Consider the following 23,152-nt stretch of genomic DNA (forward strand, 5'->3'; position numbering starts at 1 on the left):
CAAGAAAGTTGTTTGATATATCTTTCCACACGAAAATTGTTTGGAAGTGTCTAAGTCAATCTTTTATGAAATAAGGATGAAATGCTGTTTCTGTTACAGAGATACAATATTCTGCCTTGCAATGCTTTGTATTTTATCTCAAAAAAATATTTAGACAATGTCTACAAATATGCAAATAAATAAATAATGCAATCACCAGCTAAGAAAAGATTGTAAACATTCTTCAATGTTTTTAAAGAAAATGAGCCGCAGTACTTCTACTTGACATTCATATTTTAAAAGGCAAAAAATACATTCGAAGAAAGAAATTCTTGCAACATTTTAATGTACACCATAAAATATTCCTTATTTAGAAGTTATTAACGTGGGCCAGAAGTGTAATCTCAGAGAATTGAACTGCAATTTACCTCCTCTGTACTTTCCAATTCCTTAATGGGATTTCCTTCGAGTAAGAATTATCGTCGGTGCGAAGGTAAAAGATAATTTGGGTACATTTAATCAAACGCTGAGATCATCTCATTTGAACTCGCACTTTAGTATAAAAAGCTTTTAATCAATGAATAGGGATTACTCTCTTCATCTTGAGATTTTTTTTTTTGCATTTACACTGAGTGTAGTAGCTTTAAATTGTTCGCGAGTTTGTTTGTTTGCGAGTGATTTAGGATAAATGCACATCTCTCCAAGCAACTAGCAAATGATGATGAGGGCTGGATAAAAATTGTAAGGTTTAAATTCAAACATGTTGTGCACAACATTTCGTTTCAATAAAAGTGATTCTTGGATTAAGGAACTGGAGTACTACTTAGCAATTTTACTATTTACCTAGGTTTAAAACAGTTATAAGAAAAATATTTATTTCATAATTTATCACAAACAAATTATACAAAGAGAAAGTATTGTAACTGTCAAAAGATTCGGCTTCAAAACTTTAATGAAATTCAGTATTTTAGATTGCTCATAATCTGAAAAATCATCAGTCATTCTGATTCGAAAAAGTATTTAAATAATTTAAACTCGTTTTAAATATTTGATACGACGTAAACTATCAAATCTTTCAAGATTCTTATAGAATATTTTAGAGGAATTTTTAGAATTATATTAATCTAGATGATTGTAGTCCCGATAACTCAAAAACGGAAAAAGCGCGAGAGCAGAACTTTGCTGTATGGTATTTTCATACCAGAAATTGCATATTTGTATCAAAAATTTCTGAAAATATATCATAGGTAAGTCAGATTGACTTCTCGTTCATTTTTAAGTAAATATATAATTGAAAGAATGAAATATGGCATTTGGTTTATTATTAGCACTGAAAATCTCTCTCAAATTTCCGAACAACGTCGGTAGGAAGTTGGCGGTTTTGTTTATATACTCGTGTGTATATAAACATGATAAATCTGAAACGAAATAAGCTAAATGAATACATTTTATTACATGACCTTTAAGCCATAATTAGAAAACTTAATTTAATTTCCAACCTAGTCTTTGAAAACAATAAACTTCAAAATCTATGGACCAGATATGAGATTTCTCTCATATCTCTTCATAAATGATTATCCCGAATTTGAGTGGCTATTAAAAGAAAACAAAAGAATTAATGACATTATTTTTCGTTAGAAATGAAAAATAATAGTTACAGTAAAAAGTTTAAATTTAACGTAATTGTAACCGTTCAGCATGAATTCTTCCAGAAATAAGAGCGACATTGAGATGTTACGATAATGCATCCCACACTCATTTCAGCACTTATGTATAACGCGTGGTAAGACTGAAAAAATGCGCGTCTTTAAGTCGTTAACATCAGTTAGTAGAAGTGTAACAAACGCCTCCTGCTTGATACAGCCCCAGAAAAAAAATCGACTTTCACATTATACACATATTTTCAGTCTTTACTTTATTAATTTTGAAATTTCACAAAGGTTGAAGTTTTTCAGATGGGACAAATTCTATATTTATAACACCCTTAAAATTTAAAAAAATATCAATTTAATTATACATAATAAATTGCTTGTTGGTTTAACAAAGGTAATTCAGTGTTACTTTTCTGATCCATATTTATTCAGTATATGTTTATTCAGTAATATTTCTGATGAATGAAATTCAAAATAACATTCTACGATTTCTCCTAATGAAATGGCAATATAGATATTTTTTCTTTGCGGAATATGTTTTATTTCTCATCTTTTGGATATGATGTATATACGGAGAAAGAATATTGTATTATTTCTCTTCTTTCTTTAACATAAATAAATTTACACGAGAAATATAAATAAGTTATTTCTATGAGATGGCCGGAATGAGTTATCCTATAGATATAACTTATTGGAAAAGTTATTTCATGTATTAAATTATTTTAAGTTATATAAAAGAATAATTTATCTCACAGATTAAAATATTTCTATGATAGAGTGGAATGCATTTAATTGCCTTTTTACTCTTAAATTATGTGAAAATACAAGAATCTATGAATAATAGATAAATTAGGATATGTTTTCGAATAATTTTATAACAGTTAAAATATTTTGAATAATTTTATCTATGATAAAATTATTCAAAAATATATCCCAATAAAAATTTAAAGAAGTTTCGAATTCAGGTCAAAGACATAATAAAAACCTAATGCCTTAAGATTTTTTTTCTTCCGTATTTATATTATTTTTAAATCTATAGGAAATCTGAAAAGATTGTTAAAGTGAGCCGAGATTTGAAAAGTCTAGCGTATCAAAAAGTAATTGAAAGTGATATAGTGATAAGTAAAGTGATAGTTATTTTTTAATGAAAGTGATTACATAAATAATAAATAAGCGCAGATGAATAAGTGTATTCGTACTTTAATAAAAGGATGTAAAAAGGAAGAAAAAAAAAAGAATCGTATAATTTTTCCTCACTTGGACATTATCATGTTCATCGATGAATAAAAAATGTGAGGTAGAACAAGAGAGAATAGATATGCGGTAGCACGTATTTTGAGATGAGAATTCTATCTCATAATGGAGAGAAAAATACCGTGTAACCAAAAGGGTTTTTCTAGCATTTTGTACGAACAAAATACTAGACAGATAAGCGGCTAAAGATTTAATAATTTTAACTGAATATATCCTAGACTAATTACTATTTATTAATGCAGAAAACATTATTATTTATTATTTCATGGTTGAAAATTAAGTTATTCCGAAACATGAAAAACGCCATTGTTGTTATATTATTGCTCACCTTGTCATTACTGATAGTAATGAGTAAAAATGTAAAAGGGAATTTAATTTTTCAAGTTTAATTTGCCTTAAGTATTTATTTTAATATATTTTCTGATATGTTTCAAATTATAAATTAATGAATTAAATTCAATCATATAAAAATATTTTTTTGCAGAAATCCATTTTAACTGATCCATGTAATATTCATACATTAAACACAAACATTTTAATAAATTTCCTCTAATTAAAAATATTAATTTCTTTACTAAAATGATTATATTATAGCTTCTTTTTTTCTTGAGAATTGCTTTCTTTTAGTGGTTCAATGAATTTTTTTGTCAATTTAGAAAAATTTCTACTGAATTTTACTCTCGGATGTTGCATGAATTATGAACAATCGTCTGACGTACTTACGAAACTTCAGTTCTGAATTGTTTATTTAATTATTAGATATTTTTAATAAGACACAAATGATGATTTATATGCCATTTTATACTATCTAGTTGTGACGACAAGCTGGTTTATAATTATAATGAAATATTTAATTTTGTTAGTTTTTTTTTTATCGATGTACGGGTGAATTTTCTATCGGTGTATTTTTCATGAGCATGTTTTGAATCATTAAGAAAGAAATTGAATTAGTATTAATTCTCATTTTCAAATTCAATTTTAAGAAAGATAGCAAAAACTCAAAACGCCCATAGACATTGAGCAGGAAGGTTCAATATTTCTAACGTAGTACGTATCAAATATAAAATATTTTATTGAGAAACCCGTTAGAACCAAATTAAATACGTCATAATTACTCATGAACCAGATTATTGTCGAAATAGGTAGAATAAAATAATTTACTTATCTTAATTGGAGTCTTACTAAAAATATGTAGTAATTGAGTTAGTATTGCAGTTTACTTGAATAAAAATTTAGTAATATAAATTCAATAAGATATCATATAACTAGAAATCGCAATAAAAATAATACTCGATCCCCAATTAGAATTAAGAAACCGTTTCTGCCCGAAATACAGATGACTAAACAATTTTGTTTAGTATAATCATAAAAAAAATTTAGTAAAATAAATTCAATAAGATATCATATAACTAGAAATCGCAATAAAAATAATAACTCGATCCCCAATTAGAATTAAAAAACCGTTTCTGCCAGAAATACAGATGACTAAACAATTTTTTTTTAGTATAGTCATAAAAAAATACTAATTTTATGACAAACATTACATCAAAATATCCACGGGAAGACAGATGTCTATATTAAGAAATATTTTAGACACTTTTTAAAAAAGAAAAAAATTGTAGCTGAGATGGTCGGGAACTGAATCCTGTCAAAAAAAATCAGCTTTCAAAAGGATTTAAGTTCACACGTTTTTTAAGACTCAAAATAAAAGGAATTGACTTTGAAAGCTTTTGTATTTCAAGTATTTATTTTGAAAAAAATAGAATTGCCAAAAATGTTAGAATGCTTAGTGATATTCTCTTGTTTGTTAAAGAAAAATAGATCCTCAACTGACGTAACATTATCAATTTCTGATCTATTTTAGAATACTTATAATGTCGTACAGAATTAGATTATAAACCAAGGGGCTGTTTAAATGTGACGTATCAAAGTGTTATGATAAAAAATTCTAAGTATTTAAGCGTATAAAACTTTTCATTTATAAATTTACTAGAAGAATAATTTAACAACACTGACTAATTATGATTTGATATGTAAAAAAGGCAAATATAATTTTTTATCTTTTTCTATATCTTTTTGATATTTCCTGTTATTCAAAAACAGAACGAATTTATTTCGTTTTCTATATCCGTGATGGAAACACAAATTTATAGAATGCTATAATTTTTAGAATTTTTTCATAATAATTTATTTTTGGAATTAGTTCTAATCTTTTTAGTTTATTATACTTAATTAAGTCTTGAGTTATTTTTATTGAATTGTAAAGTACACATGATAGGGTTATGTATGGAATAACACATAGGGAATCACTTCCCCGACTTTGCTGACACATACGCACTCTTTTGTAGAAATTTTTTATAACGATTTTTCATAAATGTGGCTGAATTTCGTTGACGCAGTGTTGAATTTCTTTCTTCAATGCATATGTGCTTGTGATCTTGTTGGCATAGACCATTGACTCCAAATAATCACATAAAAAAATTTCAATGGTGTTAAATCACCCGATTTAGGGGGCCAATTCTAAACTTTTCTAAATGTGGCCACCAAATTTTCATTAGTTTTGAAATACTGTTCAACAATGAAAACAGGTTGTTCAATTGTGTAACGCTCCACTTTTACTAACACTAAATTATCAGCTGCTAAAAATTTTTTAATGGGGGTTGAAAACACTTTATTACAGGAATAGCAGGAAATTCAAATCTTGAGCTAATTTTAGGACACCATTTGTTATATTGCCTCACTAAAATTACTTTTAAATAAATGAATTTAAATTTCTAAAGAAAGCGTGCGAAATTGATTTTCAAATTCAATAAATACGAAATATTATTTTCTACGGCGAAACATGCTAAGAGCAGTGCTTTTAAGAAAGAATTGCATTTGTGTAATATAATATTGTCTAATACAATGTATAATAATATCAATGCTTTCACTTTCTCCTCACAAAGTACCACTAATGGCAAGGACACGCCACTATTTTTACTTAAAAACTAATTGTGTTGGGCTTAATAAAAAAAAGTGCTTTTAGAGAAGACAGCCCGGTTTGTTGTCGCTTTACCCTGATTCAACTTATCGGGAATGGGAAGAAAAGTAGCTAAAAATTCACTCTTAAAACATCGATGAAAAAAATAATCCCTTTCTTGTTACTGCCCCACTATGCAGTAACATGAATAAATAAACACTCAAGCCACGATAAAAATGTGAAAGGCGGTTTTAATTTTATTTTGAAGTTTTATGTGTATAATTTTCTGCACTTTGACAAGGAAAATTTTTTTAGGCGATTTATAATATGCAATTCTATAGTTCTTTCTTCTAGAATTTGTAATAATACTTCTAAATATTAATATACTTGTAATAGTTGTATATATTTTACTAACACATACTGATATAAATGGGAAAGGAATTACAGCTCTAAAATAAAAGAAAATGTGTAGAAGAAAAAGTATATCAGGTTTCCTGTTTTATTGTTAACTAGTAGCTTTCGGCGATCAGTTTGTTAGCTGAGAATATTGATTACAGTTAATTTTAATTAAATTTAAATTTTTTGTCCATGATTCCTTCAATCTACCAGACATTAAATCCTTGTTATTTCAATTTATTTATTTCTTTTCATTGTCTACATATACCGATATAATGGAGAAAACCAGTCAAATAACATTATAATGCTATTAAAACTTCAATATTTGATTCATCTATCATATAAAATTAGTGGTATTGTAACTTTACTATTGATTTAAATTGCATAGATTTTAAACAAAATCCATTTTTAGTTTCAGTAATGGAAGAAAATTACCCAATTAAACATTTGATGGAACAGTGATAACAGTCTGAATTTCAGCCAACAATGTAACCTATTGTTATAAATTAAGCAAAAATTTTATTTATAAATTGCCAAAATTCCAGAAAAATTTGCACGACAATTAAATTGATGCAATTGGAATGATGTTTTTTTTAGTTTTAAGATGATGTAAAAACCCTTTCCATTCTGTAATAATTTCGGACATTTTCGCGGAAAAACACCAAATTCACTCTAATATTTAATTAAATAAAAATGTTAATTAATATTTCAAGGAAAGGAAGGAAATTACTGCAAGGTTCATATTCCCATCCTCCAAGGTGCATATGTATATATATCCCGAATATTTGTATGTCAAATGTTCTTGCCTATAGAGGTAACATATACACACACATCTTTATTATTATTATAGATATTAATTTTGCTATCAATTCATTCCCAGACGATAGTGTTTTATAACTGCTAAACAAATTTCAATACAGATGGGGAAGCTTAACTAAATGTTAAACCATTTAATCAGATGAAAAATGTCAGCCCTTTGAAATGGGAAAGATAGCTCCCATATGTCTCCTTATAAGAGGAGCAAGAAATTCCATGAACATTAGTCGTTAATGCTGATTGAAAAATGAAACAACGGTTAATTAACTATTTTAAAGCTAGCAAACAATAAACAATGTAATGATCATACTAAACGAATATTTTTATATGTATCTGCATGCACTTGTTCGGATCAGATAATTTTGATAATATATAGCGAATGATACGTTAATTGCGATAACGTAAACTGGTGTACATTATAATTTAAATTACTTTGTTCTTTAATTCTTAGTTAAAATTAATATGCATTAAACTATAACTATAAAACTATTAATTCTAATAGTTAGAATAACTTCTATCTTATTAAACTATTAGTTTTCATAATAAACATTAGTGTCATAGTAAGCTTTAACTTAAATTGTTTTTCACTGCAAGTTTTTCTGAGAGAGAAACTGAATAAAGCATCAAAGACCAAATTAGTAGTCTGTAAAAAAAGTCTTTTGCATTTTTTTTACTTATTGGTGAAAACGAATGCATTTTTCTGAAATATTTAGTATCAAACAGAATGAATGATAAAATTACATTTTTATTAAGTTTATACAGATTATGTTCTTAACAATTATTGAGTTTTCATAAGTTTTAACAAATATTGAGTTGAGTTACAAACAGTTAGGAGAATTTGTAAGAAGAAAATATGCGATCAAGGTTTCAATTTAAAATATTTACCTAAATTTTAAAAGTAATCTATGAGATTTTTTCTACAATAAATTTGCAACTTTTATACAAAAATGTGGATAATGTCAGAAATTTTGAAACGTTTATATATTATTATCTTTGATTCTGATGGGTATATGTGCAATCAAATTTAACAATAGTCAACGAAATTACAATCTTATTCTATGCTCACTAAAAATTAGGAAAAAAAATATTCAAATGCTTTTTAATTATAATAAAATTTATTTAAGGCTTAATTAATTTTTTAGGAGACATAAACACAAAATGAGGAAGTTTGCGATATTTTATTTGAAACACTGGAGATCGGTGAGTTCTTAAATCATTTATATTCACCATTTTATCGTATGAGCCAATCCTTTATTACATAAATGAAATATGTTTTTATCTACAATTATATTCAAATTCTTATAGCCGTCATATAACTGTATAGAAAGAGCTAAAAAATCAAAGTTTCTAGAAAGAACGATAAGTTGAAAGAACGGATTCTTGAAGTTGAAAGAGTGATATCGTAACGGACCGAAATGAACAATAAACAATTGTTGAAAAATTAAGCAGAAACAAATAAATAAATAAATTATTGATATCTTTCAAGAAAAAGGTGAACAGCAACGAATGCTAGCCAAAAATATATACGATTCGTTTCTGAAAAAATTCATTTCTTTTTATGTGAGTTTTCCTGTTAAGCAATTACTTCGATGACACTTAAATGAGACTTTTGTTATATTTATTCATGTATTATATTAATAACATATGAGTGTCCATCTGTATAAATGCATCAAAGCAGAAAAAGAAAAACGAAAGAAAGAAATATAAAGAAATCTCCTTCCAAAATATTCCATTAAGATAATAATAGCTTTGTTTAACTCTTTCCATTATGTATTGAAACAAAAATTATTTTTGACAAGAAACTACTAGATTTAAATTGCTCATTGAAAACGTAAAATGTCTCATAATATCGTTCGATATCCTTTATTAGTGAAATTCTATTTACCAGTAACGATTAAACAAATAATTTTTTAAAAAGTCCGATTAAAACATAAAATATAAATTATTTACGAAAGTTTTGAGGGATTTTGGACAAACACAAGCCAAAAGAAAGAATTTACTAATAAGTTCTAATTTTATTATCACAGATCTAATAATCATAGAAAAACGGAAAAGATTTTTTTTTACAGTCTTTTATAATAAAATTTTTTTACAAAATTTATAAATATATAACAACATCGTACAAGTATGGAAAAATGTTTTTATAAATTGATATTGAAATTATTTTCAAAATTAACTAATATTTGTTGAATTAACAATATTATTAAATTGTACTTCCTCTTCTTGCTTAATATTAACTAATATAAGATTCATTAAGTATATTGATCTCCTCAAAATTTTTTCATTTAACTTTTTTTTGTAAAAAATATTAAACATGAGTCCCAATAAACATTATTTAATGTGGACATTAATGTGCAGCAATAAATTACTTGATGTGAGTGGGTTCGCTGCTTTATCTTATTCTAGTGTTTTACTGCGTAGAACACAAATATTCTCCAACATCCTCTCAAAGTCTATTAGAAACGCTATATTTCTTTATTTTAGCTTTTTGTAATATTTTTATTTTAGGTGCTTGCTAAGTGCCTCCAAAGTTGGTCGATCAGCGGAAAATCCGCCTTGCGTTTTGGTCTTAACTCATGACTTGAAAGACCAAGCGGGCATAGGATAATCAACAAATATTTCACTGCCCCATTAGTGTTAAATAATACGTATTATGCTGTATTTTTTTAAGATTTAATGGTAAATATTTTGAAATGATGCAATTTTAGATGGATTGCTAGAAAAAAAATTCTTGTTCATAATCATCTTCATTTGGTTATTCAGTATCGGAGACGGAGTATAGCTGGTTCCATGAAGGATACAGTTTATTGCTTATTAAACTTTATAATTAATAATGCTAAAACTAAATTATCAATAAAAGAATGAATTTTGAGAATATAAATTATCTTTTATATTCTCACGTTATCAATTGAGAATATAAAAGGTTTTTATTAATCTTGAAATGTTAAAGATAATACGTTTAACAATTTTTTCAGGTGAAATATAAAAATTGAATTGTAAAAGGTAAATTGTAAAAAAAAAGAAAAAAAAAAAACGCACACACACACCAGGAAATATGCATAAGAAGTAAAAAGTATAGATTTATTTGTGGTAACATATGGCCAATGAAAATAATAAAAAGTAACGAGATTTGGAGTCTTTAAAGGCATCTTAGATTAAATTTCATTCATTTTTTTATATCGTTTATCATTGGCCATAGTATTTTTAGACTTTTTGAATAGTAAGACAAATATTTGAAGCTGATTTCACATTATATAAAATAAAGTTTAGAAGAAAATTTTATTTAATTTTTTATCTTGATTCTGATTTTTAATGAATTTCTTTTCATTATTAGCAAGCAAAAACCATTTTAACTATGAAGGAAGAATGAATTTATTGACTTATTTTATCAAATGACAAAGATTTAAAAAAATATATATAAATTGACCTTTCTTGGAATATTTTCAAACTAGAAACAATCCTGAATAAAATATTTCCTTGCATTCTTTTGGAACAATAAAAACATATGTTATGAAACTCGAAAGAATATAATGAGTAGAACTTTTAATGCTCAAAAAAGCATTCTGAAATTGAGTCAGAACAGAAATCGAAAACTGAAAGTAAAACAACTTTGTAAATAATTCATAAATTAAATCATGCATAATTCATACAGCATTGAATTCTTCAATCATTAAGAGTACAACAAATGACAATTGCCACCGAAATCGAATGTTTTTCTAATGTGCTGCTTATTTAAGAAAAGATTGTGATAATTATCAAAAGCATTTTTCAGACTTTCAAAAAATTTAGTTTTTTTTTTTTTTTTTTTTTTTTTTTTTTTTTGTGGAAATATTGTTAGAATTCCTTTTTTTAATTACCTTTGATTTTTACATATAAAAATTTATTGACCGAAAGAAAGTATGATGATATATTTATATTTGGCATTTTGATTGCTGCTCCTGCATTTGAATTTAATTCTCTTATTCTACATTCTTATTCAAATTATTTCAGAGAAGAATTACCAATTTAAAAATAAAATTCTTTTTCTCACAGAAAAATATTAAGCACTTGTTGGCCAGAAAACGTTCGAATCATCATTACACTGTTCAGATTAACTTATAGAGTAGGGCGATGTTAGCTATAATTTTTAAACAAACTTTTAAAAACTAATAAACATTTATTTGAGTCTCGAAATTTCAATTAGAGTGTAAAAAATGTTCTTTTGAAGAAAATTCATTTTACATAATCTAAGAAACATATCTCAGCATCCTGTTTTTGGGAAAATCTTTCAATTATATTGAAAAGTGTCTCAAAAAGCTTTATTTCTTTAAAATAAATTCTTTAAAATTTACAGTCTATTGAAATACATTTATTCAAAGTATATATTTTAAACTTGTGTTAATTTACAGTAAGTGGCATTACATTGGCATTTAGTGGCATTTTGATTATTATTATTAGCACCTTATTTGGGAAAAAAGAATGCACGGTAGCAAGAATGAAAAGAAGAAGAAAATAATTAAAGATAAATTGCTATAATTGGAACTTATAATTAAGAAATTAAATAGTTAATGATAATTATTTACGTTTGAAAAAAAATTCTTTAAAAATATTTATCGTTATTTCAAATAAATAACTGCTTTAAAGGCAAATTTTTATTGTTTACAGTGATGTTATCTTAATTATTGCACAGTAAATAATAAAGCAGTTTATTTTAAATTAACTTTTCATACACAGGACCATAAAGTAACAACTAGAAGATAATATAGAGAAATAATGCGAAAAAAGAAAGTAAATAAACATTAAAATCAGGCATCTATATTTCTAATCTAAATAAAACCAGAAAAGTCACTAAAGATATTTAAATTAATTCCGAAAAAAATTAAGAACAATCAGCTTAAATAGAAACTGTCAAATCCAACAAACTATTTTACCCAACATGAAAATATTTGTTTCTTTTTCAAATTAGAAAAGCATAATGCATTCTAATTAATTTTAAAGAAAATTTATATTTTTACGTTTGAAAATAGGAACCTTCTTTGTTATTGAAAATTTCAGCTCACATGAGTCGTAAATTAATAATACTTAAAAAAAACCTAATTGGCACCTAAAGGCGCTGTTATTTTTAAATTAAAAGGTATCATTTAAAACTATCCCGAAATAACGTTTTTCTCATTACCGATTCTAATACAGTAGAGATGTACATCACTGGGATTATTTTTGTTTATAAAAGTAGATTACAAGATTGCATCGGATGACTGCTTAAAAATAATTAATCACTTTCTTTAAAGGAACTAAACAAAATAAGAAATACAAATTATCCTTTTTTCAAATGATACAAAACAAAAAAAAAATTCATTGGGTTTATTTTTACAATTAGGAAATACACGAAATAATCTTGTAGATTGCTTTTTTTCGAACAAAATATAGCAGAGAAAAGATTTAATACTTTTATAATAAGGGAAAATACGAAGTAAACCTAAAAATTACTTGTGAATTCTTCTTTTTTTTTCATGAATTTTCAAAAACAATCGTTAATTACCTTGTGAAACTGTTGTTCTAATCATCTCTAACCAAATTATCGTTCCTGTCCACATCAAATTATTTAATTAACGGAAATTTTATTTCAAAAATAAAACAATTGGCACCTAATAAGAAGAATTTTCATATGATTTCCTGTTTATAATGAGTGTTGTATTTATTAAAAAAGTGAGTTCCTTAAAAAAAGTAATTGGACATAAGAGCTTGATATTTATTTTGAACTAAAATGTAAATTAGTTAATGATAATTGTGAACTAACTTGACGGAAAGAGAGCTTCTGTTATTGATTACTAATGTTAAATGTCATTGAAATAGAATTTTAACTGAGAAATGTACTAGTATTATCTACAAGCATTTTATCTTAGGATTTAAAGATGTGGCAATTCACTTATTTAAACTCTACAATCAAACTTTATTATTATTTTTTTCTTATACTTTCTAAATGAATTTTCATATATCTGTTTATAGCAGCAGTGTTATTAGAACAAATTAACATTTAATAAATTTTCATTTACTAATTTACATTTCTACGATTGATTTGTTTTAAGAATTCTAACTAATGCAGTTCACTTAACAAAAATTTCAAAGTTTGTGAAAAATTTCCTGCATATATTAGAAATTTCGATATTTTCTAAAGAAAAAAAGAGGAAATGTTTATTTTAATTAAAAATAGTTTATAGTATGCAAAATTAAATGAATTATATGATGCTTCATGTAAGGTAAATACTTTAAATATTTGTCAATATTTAAAGTATTAAAAATATAATTAATATAAGTCTTTAGGATAAGCATTGCTAGCTTTCCTGAACTCTAACATATCTTTCATTTCTGATTTATCTCAGATTTTGAATAGGAATTTTTAATTCACTATCTGATATATAATGTGATGCCAGGGTGAAAGTATTTAATGCTTAATTTTAATTTGGGAATAAATGAACTAACTATATAAAACATTTAAATAAGTAAAGTAGTATTATAAAATATAATGGCTTATATCTATTTCTCATATCTCGAAGATTTTCTAGAAATACAGACTGTGTCAAATGATTGTTAAAACTTATAGAAAGCTCCCTTTTACCACAAGTTATTTTTAATTTTTAAACAATGAGATAAATTTAGTTAAGCATTGTGAATGAAAACTCGGAGGCAAATGAATAATATGATTCAGAATGTCTGTGATATCTTCATCCAAAAGCAATCTGATCATCATTATTTCTATCAATGGAACTCTGTTCAATTTAATTAAAAGATAATTATTTAATTCATTAGTATATATATTTTCTTTGATTAAAACATTCGTAAGTTTAAAAGTACTTGTGTAAAATATTTGAAAAATATCTTTTCAATATTTTGGTTTACTATTAAATGAAAACTCTTTGTGAATATTCACTTTATTTACATATTAAAAAAAAAAGATTGAATCTATGACAATTGTTAGATTGTTATCTTACATAGATTAAAATAAAGTGAATCTATGAATCAATAAATCTTGAAAATCTTTTTGTTAGATTTATAAGTTTTATTGAGAAAGAATATATGTTTAACATTCATTTCCAAGCAAATGCGAACGAAATAATTTGGTTTTAAATAAAATAAGTTTGATCTTTAATGTATGAAATAAATTATATATATATATATATATATATATATATATATATATATATATATATATATATATATATATATATATATATATATATATATATATATATATATATATATATATATATATATATATATATTAACTCACAACATTTTTATTTTTATTTCAATCGTTTTCTACCTTTGGTATTAAACTTAATTAAAACCTTGCGTTTAATTCCTTAAATTAAATACTTTTATTGTTAACCGTAATTATCTTGTAATATGCAGGAAATTCTATTAATGTAATGATAGAGGACAAAACATTTAATAATTTTCATAAAATCATGACATGTTACATTATAACTAAAGATGTATTGCATATATGATCTTATTTATATGATGAGCAGCATTATGTTCTTTGACCAATAGTTAAAAGTTGACAGTGTACTTAAAGATAATTTGACAGCTGATGAAACTGTTAAATTAAGATGAGTGACTTTTAAGATTAAGAGATTTAGAAAGTTACTGAATATTTATTGCAAGTTCACATTTTCAGAATAAGTTGAATTACTTTGTAAATTTACAATAGAAGAATACGTGTTTCAAAAGGAAAATCAAAATATTGAACAAAAAAAATGAGTTTTAGTTCATTAGAAAGAGATAATTTGAATTTTATGCGTGCTTAGTGTATAGTTGCTAAATATATTTGGAAGCAAATTATTATAATAAAAATGATGTAGCAGCATCGATATTTTAGGTTATCTCTTTTTTCAGTAATATAAATTTTTCTCAAAGTTTGATACAAGTAAGTTCAAAATAGATAAACTTGACTTGCTGAAACGGTTAAAATAAATGAACTACGACGACGTAACATATTATTAGAATTATGAAAAAAGTAGACTTTTAATCACGGAAATAAAATTGAAATTTGCATAAATTTAAGAATTTATTACCAATACCATACTGATCTATAAAATTCATTAGAGATTAAAAAATTACTTAAATCAATTACTGTATCGGAAAAGAATTTAAATGAATCTGAAAAATCATTTGGACATAATTTAATTTATAAATTATATTTTTAAATTTAGATATAATTGTATTTTTATATTTTTACATAGATCGAAAAGACAATATATAAGTGATAATCCATCTAAGGTTGAGTAAATTTGTAAGTCAACAGGTTGAATCAAAATTAACATTTAAATGCATTGCATATTTACCCCATTTACCTTTAAGAGTATATTGTTAAACTAAAAATAATTTTCTTGTAATGATTCTTGTCTAAATTGATCCATTTAATACTAGAAACAGAGGAACAAAATCATAAATTCCATGATAATTTTTTTAATTCAATAGAAAATTCATCAGATTGTCAGAATTTATGGGCCTTAATTCCATAATATTTAAATCTTTCACTTAATTTAAAGTTGAAATTAGTTGAAAATATAGAACTAATAAGAATGTAATTATATCTCAAGTATCTTTGAAGTTCTTATATGGATTAATACAAAAAAAACCCATCCCAAATTTAATATATTATCTAACTTCGTATACGAACGGTCTAACTGTTACTGGTAGAGAAAATACAAAATTAGAAAAAGAATAGATTTTTGAAAAAAGTGGTAACTAGAAAATTCAAAAATTTTTTGGAAATTTCTTACTTTTGCGTTATCCAGGTGGCTGCTCTACGGATACAGTTAATTGTTCACATAACTCCATGCAAAATCCGGCTTTGTTCTTGATTTCTGAAGTCTGTAATTATCTCAAATAGCGAAGATCTGCCATTTCGTTTCTATCAATGTCCGTATCATTAAAGGTAACTGAAGTAAAACAGCAGAAATATCATTTCCTCGTAAAGATCCACGGCACAACTTGACCCAGTCGACACTTGAAAACTCAGGAAGAAATCTGTCACACGCATAGCAATTTTGTGAATTCATTTGCAAATAAATTTGCCTTTTTAGAAGAGATTTTCAACAATGAAATTGAAATAGTTCTTTGGTGTTAAAGTTTGCTATTAAAGTAATAAATAAAGTAGCAAAGGAAGTAGTTGGATGGTGAGAGCAACTAGAAGACACAAAAGGTAAATGCATTAAGAAATGCATTGAAGCGTTCGTATTCAAATGATTTGAAAGGAAATAATCAGCAATAAGCATTGAATTTTTATTATTAATTGCTACATTAAAAGATACCTATAGTTATTAAAAAATAATCGAAAATATTAAGAATACCTTTGAATAATACAAATGAAGTTTTTTGAAAATTACTACATCTGAAGAATTTTATTTTAGAAAATAATTTTTTGGATAAATGCAAGAAAAAAAAACTTTTTAAAATGCAAAGCAAAGATAAGATTTAAGGAATATTGCAAATTTGTCAAATTAAAATGTTTATCGAAGATTGACTAAATTTTTGCAGCTGAGCAATGTAAAATATTAAATTAAATTGAGAAGAATGATATTTAATTATCAAATAATTATTATGCAAACTATTTTAAGAATATTATCAAAGCTTCACTGACTCCAATACATATTTTTTTTTTCATTAAATGAAGAGTTAGAGCTCAAATTTTTTAATACGCGTTTGAATTATTTAGTAGAATAACTTAAAAATATTGTTAAATGCAGATAATTGCAAATAAAGTATTTAGTATTCATAAGATTTACAGCTCGGAGTTAAATACAAATTTTTTCTCGTTAAGTTAAAACAATGGTAGTTAAAAAATTTTTTGTCAATACATTTTTTGATAATTTTTCCACAACCAATATAAAAGTTTCTTCATTTACATTTTATGCACTATTTATGGATCTTAAACAGAAAAATTATTAATTCCGAACAAACTATCATCAAACACCTGGAACATTCTCAATTATAAATACGCAAAGACTAATTTTAGCTCACCTAAAAAAAATTAAGATGAAAAAAACAATGTTATCTCTCACCATCCAAGCAACAAATCAGGAGAAAGGGAAGGAATGAAAGAAAAATAAAAGGAAAGAAAAAGAAAATCACCCCCAAACAAATCGATGTAATGGAGATTAATCAATAGAGATATTGCATCGATTGGGGGAATGTCCGAGGCCCAGAGAGATTTGTCACTTTTTCCACAGAATGGATGAGGAGGACACGGACGCGAATCCCTGTCTCATCGTCTGTGCGATCCCATGCGCTCACTTGAACGAGAGGTGTAGCACGGTGGGCAGGACGCATGCGTAAATGAAGCGAAAGGGGGCGCCGCCAGGCTGAGAGCAAAAGTTCGTGGAAATACCCCGACCCCCCAGACTTAGGTCTAAGATGTATCTTCCCACCCCCGACTGAAATTTCTTTGCTTATTCTCTTTCCATAATTTAGTTGCAAGATCAAAATGTCAAGATACACATATTGGTATGCAAAACTATATGGGGTTGTAATGGAATAATTTTATAGGGCAAAGTTGAAGAAAATTCGCTTAGTGGTGCGATATGTAATGAATATTTATAAGTAATGTTTTTTAATATATATTTCTCTATTTAGCAGAAATGAAAAATGATTTTTTTTTAAATGAGTGTTTGTTCTTGGTCATGCACCATATTTAAAAATTATACAAATGCTCATTTCTTAAATTTGAGAAAGAAGGACCTTTCTGAAATAAAGGTGTTATGTAAAGGATTTATAAAAAAATAATACAGTTAATATAAAACAAATTTTGATTTATTTACTTTACATATTTTTATAATTCTTTTCTAATTTCAATATTATTTTTTATCACTTATCCGTAAATTGGGTAAAGCAGAATAGAGAAAATAATGCATTGGGGGATCATTAATATTATATAAAAATATCTATTTTCTTTTGAAATGTAAAATAAGATGTAGCCCATTTTATATTACGCATAATGATTCTGTACTTATCTGGGACAGAGTACCTGTCTGGAACTATTGGAAACTATTTCGAAAAGAGTTTGACATTAATCTCAGATTTACTGTGATGCAATGATACAGAAAGCAATTTGCTTATAAAATACGATCTTCATAGTTGTCATTAATATGCATAGAATGTAAAAATCTTACAATATGCATATATAAATCCACTCATCATAGCGGTAGAATCAGAAAAGTTACTGAGTTAAAATGATAAAGTTTTGAATAATTTTGTTTATTTTCTTAGGATCGAAGGATTTCTGGCTCGAAATTAATATACTAAAATAAGGAGCCAGTATAAATTAAACCATTTTAAGACTGTGACAAATGAATAAATTCATCAGATTTTTTATGTCCAAGGATCAGATTTTTTAATAACAAGGTACATTAACATTTCTGATTAGAGACCTCTTAACGATAACTTGGTCAACTTTATTCACATTTCTTATAATGCATATAAGCATGTATTATATTGTATTAGAAAAATTATATATTTATAAAAAAAAACTCAATTATTCAGCAGGAATAAACGTTAAATATTTAAATTTGAAAGGAAATTAAAATGAAATAGGTAAAATTCAGCAGACACACAAAAGCATTTCCATAATCAAACATTTATAAAACGAAACATTTCACATGAAAGTATGTCTTGGGTTTCTCATAAAATAATTGAAAACATTCTAATGATATATTCTAGCAAATATATTTGCAAGAATGTATGGTCTTTATTAAAATACTGCATATTTAAGAACTTATGTATTTGCTTTATCAGTTTATCAAGCATTTGAAATACAACAAGTCTCCTAAGGAATGTAAATAGAAATGCAATTTAAAATATTCAGTGTATAGGAGTTATCACAATAAATAACATATATTCCCAACAATATTGCAAAGGAATTTTTACATTGCCACGATCCACTTGGAAGTTTTACAGAATTTCTTACCACTGAGCATTAGAAGAATATATATATATCCAATAACATCTCGACCGAGCTCCACCTGTGATCGACAAGGTAAGGAATAATATCAATTATTTATTTTTGCATATTTTCTACTTGAATAAGGAATGAAATTGATCTGAATGACTTTATAACCATAACCAGTGTGTGTTATGGTTATAAAGGGGGGGGGGGAGGGGGGGGGAGGGTGCACTGCTTGACTTTTTTTTAGTGTATTTAGGAAGCGCATTGAGCTCAGTTTCTTATAGTAAAAAAAAATGGGCTATGTTTAGGAATAGTTAAATTATCATCCTCAACCTCAATTCTCATCTTGATGTTGCAGCGATGTTTTCTGGTTCCCATTTTTGTTTTTCTTGAATATATTTCCAACTCCCCAGTTTTCACAATACACGCTTATATCAAATTATAGAATATAAAATTCCTTACATTTTCAAGCTTTTATTTTTTTTCATGTTTTAATATTTTTGCAAATATGGGTTCAAAAACTAATTTTTCGTTTTCAGTAATTTACGAAGCCTTAGATCATCAAATCCACATGTTACCAACATGAAAAAAAACAGCAACTTTTGACTATGTGCATTCGCTTAAAAAAATTCATAGTTGAAGCAACATTTGTTATTTTTTTATTAATTTTTTACAGTTTCCAACAGTTGTCGGACTCATTATATTTTTGTGATTTTCTCCTACTAAACGTCGTTTGGGACCCGATGTTGTATGATGATTCTTTTTCCTCTTGTTGCCTACTATCACCCCTCTCATAAAATAATTGAAAACATTCTAATGATATATTCTAGCAAATATATTTGCAAGAATGTATGGTCTTTATTAAAATACTGCATATTTAAGAACTTATGTATTTGCTTTATCAGTTTATCAAGCATTTGAAATACAACAAGGCCATTCACACTATATATATATATATAGTGTGCATTTCTGTAAGTTTGGTATCCCTTATTTTTGAATGGACAGAACAAATTACTTTTCTTTTATGGATTGTATTTTAAAATTCGCTGCAAATGTGCAGTTTTGTTTTAAGATACATTAGATTTTACCTAGTTCATTTAATTGCTATTCCTTCCACTTTTAAAGCATGTTTACGGATATCAGGAAAACAGACAGGCAGAGAAAGACATATCAAAAAAGGTTTCTCTTTGACGATCTAAAGCGAAAAAAATTACCAAATTCTCAACATTTAATATTTTTAATAGTTCTTTACTTATGTGTATTTATTAAGTAAAAATAAAATTATTCAAGTGTCTTATCTAGATAATCTTGTAAAATTGAATATCGAGAACACGTGACTGTTTTTAAAATTAATTGAATCTGACTTTATGGTGAAGAAGCGTTTTGAGATAAGATTTGCAGGCCATTATGAGAAAAAGTATTGGCCAGGAGCAAATTTAGATTCTCGTAATAGGCAAAATTAATTTCTGATGTTTTGGAAATAGCTAGAATTTATATTATATTATTTTTTAAATCAGAATTTTTGTATCTAAATTATGTCTTATTTACCGGACATATATGAATTATCTGAATCTTATAATGGTAGAAATTTTGCAATGCACTTGTGTTTTTATGCGTGATAATATCTTCGTTACCTTGGGATTTCACAACTCAGAACATGATTTCGAAACAGAATGAAATATTCGCAAAAGCGTCATTATTTTTTTCCAGAACACAATTCTTTTTAAGTAGAATTAAATAAAAGAATAATAAATTTAATGAGAAGAATATGGAATGGTGTAATGTGACATTCTTTTCAAAAACATGAAATGGTGTAACCTTTTTATATTCGTAGATAAAATATAAAGTTCAAGTGAATCGAATTTCTAATAAATAGTTAAGTTATTTGAAGCTATTCATGGCAAAAAGATCAAAAATTTCAATTTTCTGAAAGATGTTTTTGAAATTTAAATACTTTTTAGTTACCTATGAAACTATAATTGAATTGATAAACATATTACAGCCTAAAAATAAGACTGTAAATCCCAGTTATTCATCGAAAATTCTGATTGTGATTCTACTAGAGTTCTAAGATTTCAAATGCGTCAATACATTTGTAAAACTGACTTGATTTTTAATAATCTTGGTAAATAATAAGAAGTATTAAAATGTTTCCCTTTTAATGCCGAAATGCATTGATATTCAATATTCTTAAATAGATAGAATATGAATAAATAATTGACAAGAAAACATTATCGAATAAAAATTATTTCGGAAATAGTTTATTGGATGGCTTTCCTTTGCTATGCACGAGAAGATTTCAAGTTAAATATATTATCTTGAAAAAAAAAAAAAAAAAACGGATTCCATGTTATTAAGTACCAATATGAGCCTTGGTTGATGCTCTCTTTTGGTTTGAAGTCGATACTTATATTATGTATACCTAATTGAAAGTTTAAAATTATCTCAGTAAATGAAATACACGTTTGTGTATTGATTATTAACAATCAATACATGTCGAATTGCCAGTTACATTTTGACATGTATTGTTTAGTGACGATTAATTATTAAAATACTAAATAAGTTTTGTTCCTTAATAATCAAAATTGGTTTTGTTTCATAATAATCTTGGTAAAAAAAAATTAAAATATATCCCTTTTTAAACTGTTTTGTGTTTCCTGTCAGAGAAATATATTTGAATGTAACAAAACATACATGATTAGAAATATTCAAAATTAATAATTTTCAAACTGATGTTATTTATATAATAACTATTCTATATTCACTATCGAAGGTGTGTGGGGTTTTAAAATTTAAAATCTAATGAAACAGAAAAGTTTTTAGTACACATAATAAATTTAATAAGTTTATTCATTTAAAGCTTACAAACACAAATGTATGATAACATTACATATTTGAATTTGTAAGTCGTGTATTTAAATGTAATACGTGTGTAAATGTAATGTGTGTAATACTTGTGTAAATGTAATGTTAAATGCAATGTAAGTCGTGTATTTAATGAGAAATAATAATAATAGTATGCCTTCTAAAATACAGCTTGAATTTAATGGAACCAATTGCAAGCTTGCAAGTGGCGAAGATGAAGGACGATTAATTTGCTTTTCTCAATTTATGAATTTTTACATCTATTGGTTTACTAAATTACGTATTGTATACCTTAACAGTTATAAAAAGACATATTGAAAGGAAATCTGTTGGAAATTTTAGCATGCAGTCCCTTTTATCCCAAACGTTTACCTTTTACAAACAAAAAAGAACCCTTTCGTAGCAATAGAACGCCATTTCATACCCCCGTATCCGTAGTCATTCTCTACACTGAATGATTTTATGGGCATGTTATGAGAATTTTATTAAATATCGAAATATTTACAGTAGAAAAAACAAAAATAACTATGTGCAGAATTTACAAACTTATAAGGAATAACAATAAAATAAAACCGTTTACAAAAATTTTCCAGTTTGAAATTTTATAAAAAAATATTTGAAATAATAATATACAGAAAGATATTATGTATGAAAAACACACACATGAATTCTGCGTTCACTTGTTATCAAGGCATAGTAGATGAAAATGCAGTTATAAAAATTTAATAAAAAAGAATTTGGCTAATGGTAACAAAGAAAATCTCTATTTGAAAAATTTATGAATGCAAATGTATGTGATGAAATTGTGGGGCTTTTCCCCCCTTAGTCCTTGTGAGTATGACACTTGATGTTGAAAGCTAGGAAGGCAAGAAAAGATATTACGTATTAATAAAGAAAACACTATTAGAGAACACAAATTAATACCTGCCTAAACCAAATTCCTTATCATAACACTGCTTCACTTGCTTTAATTTAATCCTTTACTGCTGTTAATCTTTTTTTTAATATTCTGTTTACTATAATGGCAAAATGAACCGATTATAAAAAAAATCCTTATTTTCCTTCAAATATCCTCATTGCAGGTGTTCGGATGTGACATTAGACTAAAGAAACTATAGTTCTTTATTTTCGTTGATAGTCCATTTTCGTTCTAGACACTGATTCTCTTACCATAAAAACATTATAGTGGCTCGCTGTAATACCCCCTTAAATTCCCTATATTTTAGAAAACATTCTTGAGCCCTAAGGATACCTTCAGATGAAATCCATCAGCCAGTAAGGCTCACGTCTGATAAACTAATTTCG

This window comes from Argiope bruennichi, chromosome 2 (genome assembly GCF_947563725.1).
Source record: "Argiope bruennichi chromosome 2, qqArgBrue1.1, whole genome shotgun sequence".
Taxonomy (NCBI): domain Eukaryota; kingdom Metazoa; phylum Arthropoda; class Arachnida; order Araneae; family Araneidae; genus Argiope; species Argiope bruennichi.